The following is a 10,144-nucleotide window of genomic DNA, read 5'->3' on the forward strand; positions in this document are numbered from 1 at the left end:
TTTGATTTGGTCATTGATCCATTGATTATTTAGGAGCGTGTTGTTAAGCCTCCATGTGTTTGTGAGCCTCTTTGCTTTCTTTGTACAGTTTTTTTCTAGTTTCATGCCTTTGTGGTCTGAAAAGTTGGTTGGTAGGATTTCAATCTTTTGGAATTTTCTGAGGCTCTTTTTGTGGCCTAGTATGTGGTCTATTCTGGAGAATGTTCCATGTGCACTTGAGAAGAATGTATATCCTGTTGCTTTTGGATGTAGAGTTCTATAGATGTCTATTAGGTCCATCTGATCTACTGTGTTGTTCAGTGCTTCCGTGTCCTTACTTATTTTCTGCCCAGTGGATCTATCCTTTGGGGTGAGTGGTGTGTTGAAGTCTCCTAGAATGAATGCATTGCAGTCTATTTCCCCCTTTAGTTCTCTTAGTATTTGCTTCACATATGCTGGTGCTTCTGTGTTGGGTGCATATATATTTAGAATGGTTATATCCTCTTGTTAGACTGAGCCCTTTATCATTATGTAGTGTCCTTCTTTATCTCTTGTTACTTTCTTTTTTTTGAAGTCTATTTTGTCTGATATTAGTACTGCAACCCCTGCTTTCTTCTGGCTGTTGTTTGCTTGAAATATGTTTTTCCATCCCTTGACTTTTAGTCAGTACATGTCTTTGGGTTTGAGGTGAGTTTCTTGTAAGCAGCATAAAGATGGATCTTGCTTTTTTATCCATTCTATTACTCTATGTCTTTTGATTGGTGCATTCAGCCCATTATCATTTAGGGTGACTATTGAAAGATATGTACTTATTGCCATTGCAGGCTTTAAATTCGTGGTTACCAAAGGTTCAAGGTTAGCCTCTTTAGTATCTTACTGCCTAACTTAGCTCGCTTATTGAGCTCTTATATACACTGTCTGGAGATTCTTTTCTTCTCTCCCTTCTTATTCCTCCTCCTCAATTCTTCATATGTTGAGTGTTTTGTGCTGTGCTCTTTCTAGGAGTGCTCCCATCTAGAGCAGTCCCTGTAAGATGTTCTGTAGAGGTGGTTTGTGGAAAGCAAATTCCCTCAGCCTTTGTTTGTCTGGGAATTGTTTAATCCCACCATCATATTTGAATGATAGTCGTGCTGCATACAGTATCCTTGATTCAAGGCCCTTCTGTTTCATTGTATTAATTACATCATGCCATTCTCTTCTGGCCTGTAGGGTTTCTGTCGAGAAGTCTGATGTTAACCTGATGGGTTTTCCTTTATAGGTGACCTTTTTCTCTCTAGCTGCCTTTAAAACTCTTTCCTTGTCCTTGATCTTTGCCATTTTAATTATTATGTGTCTTGCTGTTGTCCTCCTTGGATCCTTTCTGTTGGGGGTTCTGTGTATTTCCGTGGTCTGTTCGATTATTTCCTCCCCCAGTTTGGGGAAGTTTCCAGCAATTATTTCTTCTAAGATACTTTCCATCTCTTTTCCTCTCTCTTCTTCTTCTGGAACCCCTATAATACGGATATTGTTCCTTTTGGATTGGTCACACAATTCTCTTAACATTGTTTCATTCCTGGAGATCCTTTTATCTCTCTTTATGTCAGCTTCTATGCATTCCTGTTCTCTGGTTTCAATTCCATCAATGGCCTCTTACATCCTATCCATTCTGCTTATAAACCCTTCCAGAGTTTGTTTCATTACTGCGATCTCCTTTCTGGCATCTGTGATCTCCCTCCGGACTTCATCCCGTTTCTCTTGCGTATTTCTCTGCATCTCTGTCAGCATGTTTATGATTCTTATTTTGAATTCTTTTTCAGGAAGACTGGTTAGGTCTGTCTCCTTCTCTGGTGTTGTCTCTGTGATGTTTGTCTGCCTGTAGCTTTGCCTTTTCATGGTGATAGGAATAGTCTGCAGAGCTGGGACGAGTGACGGCTGGAAGAACTTCCCTTCTTGTTGGTTTGTGGCCCTCCTCTCCTGGGAGAACAGCGACCTCTAGTGGCTTGTGCTGGGCAGCTGCACGCAGACAGGGCTTCTGCTTCCTGCCCGGCTGCTATGGAGTTTATCTCTGCTTTGCTGTGGGTGTGGCCTGGTTCGGGCCTCTGCTCCAAAGTGGTGGAGTCGCGTTGGAGGGGGAGCGGACTGGAGGCTATCTCCGTAAGGGGCCTCCCTGCTCCCTGCAGCCCAGGGGTTACGGTGCCCAGAGATCCCCGGTTTCCCTACCTCTGGATTAAGTGTCCCACCCTGCCCGTTTAAGACTTCCAAAAAGCACCCGCCAAAACAAAACAACGACCACACACAAAAAAAAATTGAAATTAAAAAAAAAAAATTTTTTTTAATTAAAAAAAAAAAAAAGTGGCCACTCGTTTTTCTTTATTCTCCGGCGCCAGCCTCAGGCATCTGCTCACCGGTCTTGCTGCCCTGTTTCCCTAGTATTGGGGTCCCTATCCCTTTAAGACGTCCAAAAAGCGGTTGCCTGAACAAAACAGCAAAAAAAAATGGTCGCGCGCTTTTCTGGTGTCCTCCGGCGCCAGGCCACCGGTGCCCACTCACTGTTCTTGGTGCCCTGTTTCCCTAGTATTGGGGGCCCTATCCCTTTAAGACTTCCAAAAAGCACTCACCAAAACAAAGCAGCAAAAAAATAAAATAAAAATATTTGTCGCGCGCTTTTCTTATGTCCTCTGGAGCCCGGCCTCTGGTGCCCGCTCACTGTTCTTGCTGCCCTGTTTTCCTAGTATCCAGGGCCCACTGGGCACGTACTGTGTCTGGGCCAGGATGGCTGGGGCTGGGTGTTCGGCAGTCCTGGGCTCCGTCTCCCTCCCGCTCTGCCTATTCTTCTCCCGCCGGGAGTTGGGGGGATGGGCGCTCTGCTCTCGCCGGGCCGGGGGTTGTATCTTACCCCCTTCTCGAGGCGCTGGGTTCTCTCAGGTTCGGATGTGGTCTGGATATTGTCCTGTGTCCTCTGGTCTTTATTCTAGGAATTGTTGTCTTTGTTATATTTTCATAGATGTATGTGGTTTTGGGAGGAGATTTCCGCTGCTCTACTCACGCCGCCATCTTGGCTCCGCCCTCCTGGGAAAAATTATTTTTAATTGCTACTTATTTGCCATGGAGACCAATCACATGCAAAACAGGAAAATACTGATAGACGCTAAGATCCTAAAGATTTAAATCTCCTATATCCTTAAATTGGAATCCTGTACCATTGCTCTAAGTTGCGAGAAATGTGATTTGTGGTGTTTCAGGGCAAGAAACTGGATCACATGACTTCCTGGGGCCTCATTTACTTTCAAATCTGCAAATAAGCAAAGCTCACAGCCTTCGAGGAACCTATATCCATTTGACTTTTTAAAAGCAAGCAGTTTTTTAAAAGCTAACAGCTCAGAAATCTGTAAGGTGCACATTAAGACAATAAGGATAATATCTTTATTTGAATTTTAACTGATAGACACTCCCGGGGCTACCTCTCCCACCGAAAAATCTAGTTTTCACTATAATAGTAATTTTCTTAAAAAATAGAAAGATACAATTTGAACAAATTTCAGTATAGTATAGTGATTAGGGACATAGCTTTAGAGGGACACAGCCCTGGGTTTGAATCTCACTCAACTGCTTGCCAGCTCCATACCTGGGCACATTTCCTAACTCCCCAACCTCAGTAATTTTTTCTTTTTCCTTTTTACATGTTTTTAAAAAACATACAACTGATATACAATACTGTATTGGTTTCAGATGTATAACACTGTGATTCAGCAATTACCTCACATTACCAAATGCTCACCACAATAAGTGTTGCAACCAACAGCCTCAGTTCTTGTTCATACAAATAGTTCCTACTTGATAAATTTGTTGTGAGGATCAAGTGGATTAAATTCATAATAAGAAACAATACATGGCAAATTTTTAAAAAAATATATAAATTACATATAATTACATGTAAAAAGTACATACTCATGATAGGCTGAATGAAGTCTCTGTCTTAGTGCCTGGAACTGTGACTATGTTACATTCCATGGCAAAGAATTAAGTTTGCATGGACAACATGGATGGACTTTTAAGGGCATTATGCTAAGTGAACTAAGTCAGACAGAGAACGATAAATATCTTATGATAAAAAACAAAACAAAACAAAACACAAATAAACTCAGATACAGAGAACAGTTGGTAGTTGCCAGAGGTAGGGGTGTGGGGTGAGTGAAGTGGGTGAAGGTGGTCAAAAAGGTCAAACTTCTAGTTATAAATAAGCCCTGGGGTATAATGTACAGCATGGTGACTATAGTTAACAACTCTGTATTGTGTATTTGAAAGTTGCTAAGAAAGTAGATCTTAAAATTTCTCATAACAAAAAAATTGTAACCATGGATGTTAACTAGACTTATTGTGGTGATCATTCAGCAATATTTACACATATCCTGAATCAGTATGTTGTATACCTGAAATTAATATAATATACGTCAATTATACCTCAATTTTAAAAAAAGATTAATTTAAAATAAAAGGTTACAGATGGAATTAAGGCTGCTAATCAGCTGACCTTAAGATAGGAAGAATACTCTGGATTTTCTGGGTGTGTCCAAGGGTCCTTAAAAGTGGAAGAGGGAGGCAACAGAAAGAGATGTGAGTGTGGAGGAATGCACAGGGAGATGCAACATTGCTGGCTTTGAAAGTGGAGAAAGGGGCCATAAGCCAAGGAATGTGGGCTCTCTAGAAGCTGGAAAAGGCAGGAAAATGGATTCATTCCTCAAGTCTCCAAAAAAGAGCACAGCTCTGTTGACACATTGATTTTAGTTCAATGGCAGACTTCTAACCTATCATGCTCTGAGGTAATACATTTGTGTTGCTTAAACTCTGTAAGTTTGTGTTGATTTATTAGAGCAGCTGATAGAAAACAAATTGAATATATAGATACATTAGGAGCTCTACAAATGTTGCAGTGTGTGGCAAGGTGGGCATATGGAGAATTGTCTTTTTTTCCCCAGTTTTGGAAACCATGTGAGGTTGCTAATTCACAAACTTTTTCATTTTTTGTGTTCTTTATGTAACTAATTGCAAGAGTTTGATTTACCATACCATAGATTATCCTCTAAGCAATGGAAATGCTGTTGTCCAACATCTTAACCCATTGTGATTCCTTTATGATGGCAGCTGACAATTATAATAAACAAATTTTACTCAAGTACTCTCTACTTTCTTATAATTTTCTTATTTGTGTCTAGACACCTTAGAGTATCATACAAATTAGTTATAAGTTGATGATGCCTGTGACTAATAAGAGCAGCCCTGTCATCTCCTAAGAGATGGGGACACAGGTTCTCAAAGGAGGCAGCCATGCTCACTGCTTCCTGCCCCTTCTCAGCAACATCAGAAGCACATTAGGTACATTATTGCCTTTAATCCTGATTTTACATTATATGCCCATTTTACAAATAAGGAAATAGCAGTTCAAAGAGGTGAAATAACCCTACCAAAGTCACACGACAGGAAAGTAGCAGGGTAGAGACCATTTGACTTTGAAACCCATGATCTTTCTAGAGTCTCCAGTGTCAATGGGTGGTGTTGGATGAAAGGCATCAAGGACCATGTGTAAAAGAATTTACAAATTCAAATGCCTAAAGTACCTGAGAGGCACCACCGATGCTGAGTGTCAGAAGAGGTGTGTGAATAAAGTGAAGGTTCCTGTGGCCAGAATTCTCACCAGGCCCTGACTGACTCACCACACGTGTGGGCAATACATTGTTATTGACTCTATATAAAAAGCCCTGCCCAGTGCTCTGGGTGACATGGTGGCATGGCTGCAAGGCTGCAGGAGAGCAGAGCAGCGGCTGGAGTGGTGGCAGTACCAAGGACAGAGACTGAGACAAATGCGGGGACAGAGAGGCCCAGAGGTAGGGACGAGCTTGCTGCCTGCAGACTTGCTCTGAGTGGACAGGATTCTAGTGACTGACCTGCCACTGTGGGAATAAAGCTGGATATAAACCCTTTCATCCCAAGAATGTTCTACTGTCATTTCTTTGGTCTCATTGAATCCGTAGTGAACTTGTCCGGGGCTGAAATCCATTGGCAAGACAAGGTGAAAGTGAGATGAGAAATGGCAATCGACGGACAGTCTTCATGAGTGCCAAGAAGTGCATGCCCTCTGTAAAGGTAATGGCTACCAGCTACTATCAGCTGATTTTTGTTATGTGAGACAATAGGCCCAGTGTTGCCCAGATGTATTAATTTTTCAAAAATAAAAAACTAGGAATATGCATTTTAATATGAAATGGCATAATTAAAAAATGTAGAAGTGAATTCAGATTTTTCTTAAAACACTGTGCAGACCAAATCAAGCAAATCTGCCCCATAGGCTGCCAATTTGATACCACTATTTTGACACTAGGAATCAATACTGACCCAGGTTGTTGCTTCTCTAAAAGAGAAGACATGGAAAGGATTGGACTAGGTTTTGATTGAGCTCCTTGAGTGAAGAGATGCCCTAATCTAAGAACAATGGAAGCTTATGACTAGGGCACAGAAGCACATCAGAGAAGAGAATATGATTACACTTTTCCACAGAATCTTCTTAAAGAGATTTGTCTAACCAATAATTAAAGCAATTCTGAACACATTAGAGTTATATTTTTCCTTTCCTCTTTGCTAATTCATAAGTACTTTTGGGTGAATCTCCATTGAAGGATATACTTATGTGCCATGTTTCTATATGCAATAATTAATAGCCAGATTGTATTAATCCTTTTAATAGAAAACAACTTAATGAGTCCAATTTTGTATACATATGCAAAAAGCTGACATGTAATACCTGTAGATTAAGAAGGAATGGCATAAGACACTGAATATATTTATTTATTCAAAATAATACAATATCAAAGAAAAAAAGCTACACTTAAAACTTACTGATCCATATTTGAAGTAGAAAGCTCTGATTTGAGAAACACAGAGATAGTCACAGGAAACACTGTGGGATGAGCTAATGTAAGAAACAGCAAGTTGTACATTAGACATAAACTCCCCCACTGTGATCTTTCTCCAGCAGTGCTCTGCAGCCCTGATAATCATGGTGGAGGCAGACAGCTGGCCTGAAACTGTGCTGAGAAGCCTCAAGAAAAGGACAGTGGAACAGAGGAAGAGAGCCCAAGTGGGGTCACCCCATTTGTGCTTGCAAAGGAAAGGAAGAGGTGACAGGCAGAAAAGTAAGACCAAGAGCATGGAGGACTTGAACAGGTATAGATTGAAGTAAACAAGACCTACTACACACACACTATAATAATATTTTAAATTTTAGAGTACACTGTAATTTTCAAAGCATTTTAAAAAATAGACTTTATTTTTTAGAGCAGTTTTAGGTTCACAGCAAACCGAGCAGAAAGTACAGAGTTCCCATCCCACCACAATCGTACATTGACACAACACATCATTATCACCCAAAGTCCATAGTTTACATCTGGGTTCCCTTCTGGTGTTGTACATTCTATACAATCATACAGTGACATGTATCCACCATTATAGTATCATGCAGAATAGTTTCACTACCCTAAAAATCTTCCATGCTCTGCCTATTCAGCCCTTCCTTCCCCCAAAACCCTGGAAACCACTGATCTGTCTCCATAGTTTTGCCTTTTCTAGATTGTCACATAGTTGGAATCATACAGTATACAGTTGACCCTTGAACAACACAGGTTTGAAATGCACAGGTCCACTTATCCATGGATTTTTTTCCATAAATATTGGAAAATTTTTTGGAGATTTTTGACAATTAAAAAAAACATTTTCTTTTCTCTAGCTTACTTTCTTCTAAGAATACAGTATATTATATATACATACAAAGTATGTGTTTATTAACTATGTTATCCATAAGGCTTCTAGTCAAGAAGGAGGCTATTTAGTTTTTGGGAAGTCAAAAGTTATACACAGATTTTTAACTGCACAAGGGATTGGTGCCCCCAACCCCCATGTTATTCAAGGGTCAACCATATAACCTTTTTAGATTGGCTTCTTTACTTAGTAATATGCACTTAAGCCCTCCCTACCATTTTTCATGGCTTAACGGTCATTTCATTTTAGCATTGAATAATCTTCCATTGTACAGAAGAACAACAGTTTACCCATTCATCTACCAAAGGACATCTTGGTTGCTTCCATGAATAAAGCTCCTATAAACTTCATGTGCAGATTTTTGTTTGCCCAGTGCATTTCTACCTTCATAGTCTGAAGGTAGAGCTATTTTTCTAAATCAGATCCTAACAAGTCAAATGAAAATATTTATCAATATGACTGGTAGGGTTTATCCTTCAAATACACAATGAAACAACAAGAAGTATATTACTATGGTAGGAATAGAAAACTGTAAATTGATTATTTTATTGATTTTTCTGAGGAATTAACTCTATTTTGTTATTTCCCTATCTTTCCTCTCCCCTTGCCCTTTTCAACCATGAACACAATTAGCAATAATATAGTGGATCAATAGATGCTGTAGCCAGATTGTTTGTGTTTGTTTCTATTTGAATAATGGGACTCTGACATTTATGAGCTGCCTAACGTGGAGCAAGTTACTCAACATCTTTGTGCCTCTTCTTCCTCATCTTTAAAATAGGAATTTTTAGTAGGGCCCACCTCATGGATTAAATGAGTTTATATCCATAACTCGTAGAATACCTGGCACATAAGTATTTATCAAATAAGATGAATAATATGCATGTGGATCTCTTGTGTGAATGCTGGTCTCACAGGCCTGTACACAGGAGGTTGTTCTGCTGAGTCAAACTGTCAGGTTTGCAATTTGATTTTATCTTACCTACAGGCCAAGAAGTTAGACTGTTCCTGTTGTAAGAAATCCTGTTATGCTGGAAGAAGACACAAAACATCTGAATCAGAGAAAAAGAACTGTTTTACTTCAAGCACAACATTAAAAATGTGAACATCAGTGTTTGCGTTAATTCTTCTTGCCCCTAAGTTCTACAGGGGTGATGCCAAGGGGCCCACAGGTAGATGCCACACATGTGGTGTGTTTGTGTTGCAGTGGGGAAACAATGAGCTTGAAGAACCCACTGCTTTTCCAGCAAGCAGCAAGCTAAGCTTGCTCTTTGTTGCAGAGGGAGATATTCCTTCATCCCACAAAACTGCTCACTGCAAACATAATCATGAGAAATGGCTTGGGTAAAGAGTGGTGTGGCAGAAAGCATGTAGGCCCATGTGGGGAAATGGAAGTTCCTATGGCCGGGATCCTCCTCACCTGAACTAAACTGATGATGTAACTGGCCTGCTGCTAGGCTACTGCTTCACAACCGCTGGCAATGAGCTATTATTGACTAAGTCATTATATAAAGAACTCCCCTGAGTGCTCTGGGTGGAGGCAAACACAGAGGTAGATTATGGACCTGCAGACTGCTGGGTGCAGATGTGATTCTAATTCTCGATCTACCACCAGCTGATTGCCAGCTAGACTTATTGACTACTAACTAACTGAAAATAGCACAAGTGATGAGATGTTGCTTCTAAGATGAGGTTATAAAAGGACAGTGGCTTCTGTCTTAGACACCCTCTCAGGTTCTCTCACTACTCACTCTGAAGGAATACAGCTGTCATTTGTCAGCTGCCTGTGGAAAGTCCTTATGGCAAGGAAAGCATGTCTTTGGCCAATAGTCAGCAAGGACCCGAATCCTGCCAACAGCCATGTGAGTGAGCTTGGAAGCAGAATCTCCCCCATTCAAGCCTGGAGTTGACGCAGCCCTGGCCAACACCTTGACTATAGCCTTGTCAGAGACCTTGATCCACAGCACCCAACTAAGCTTTGCCCAGATTCCTAATCCACAGAAACTGTCAGAAAATAAATTTGTTGTTTTAAGCCTCTGTGTTTTGGAGTAATCAGTTATCCAGTCATATAGATAAGTAATATAAGCAGTCAGGGCCTTGATTCTTGGCATACTGAACAATGTGCATTGGCATGAGAGAGTGACAGATAACTACCTTTGGACAACAGGGTAAAGACAACCCAGGGGTAGGTAATGCCGTCTTCCTCAAAGGATGACATGCTTGGTGTCTATTATCTAGGCAAGAGGCTGATACTGAGACTGGAAACTAGAATTTGCAAGGAAGCCATTAGCTGAAAATAACCTTACCAATCTTAAGAGATAGTTTTTGAAGAAGTTATGCTGTGTAGAAAAAAAGTGGGGAAGCAAGGTAGGGAAGA

The 10,144-nt window shown here is 40.5% G+C and overlaps 2 long non-coding RNA genes across 5 annotated transcripts in view; one reads left to right on the forward strand and one right to left on the reverse strand.

Moving 5' to 3' along the window:
• Window positions 1-10,096, forward strand: part of LOC118912783 (uncharacterized) — a 22,100-nt gene extending 12,004 nt beyond the window's left edge. For both annotated transcript variants that reach the window (XR_008996292.1, XR_005024913.2), the window contains 3 exons: window positions 5,988-6,099; window positions 6,986-7,145; window positions 8,756-10,096. This is a non-coding gene — a long non-coding RNA (uncharacterized LOC118912783). The remainder of the gene's footprint in view (window positions 1-5,987; window positions 6,100-6,985; window positions 7,146-8,755) is intronic.
• The window catches only part of LOC118912814 (uncharacterized), a 22,680-nt gene continuing 19,521 nt past the window's right edge, over window positions 6,986-10,144 (reverse strand). For all 3 annotated transcript variants that reach the window (XR_005024932.2, XR_005024931.2, XR_008996291.1), the window contains one exon: window positions 6,986-8,798. This is a non-coding gene — a long non-coding RNA (uncharacterized LOC118912814). The remainder of the gene's footprint in view (window positions 8,799-10,144) is intronic.

This window comes from Manis pentadactyla, chromosome 3, assembly GCF_030020395.1.
Source record: "Manis pentadactyla isolate mManPen7 chromosome 3, mManPen7.hap1, whole genome shotgun sequence".
NCBI classification, from domain to species: Eukaryota; Metazoa; Chordata; class Mammalia; order Pholidota; family Manidae; genus Manis; species Manis pentadactyla.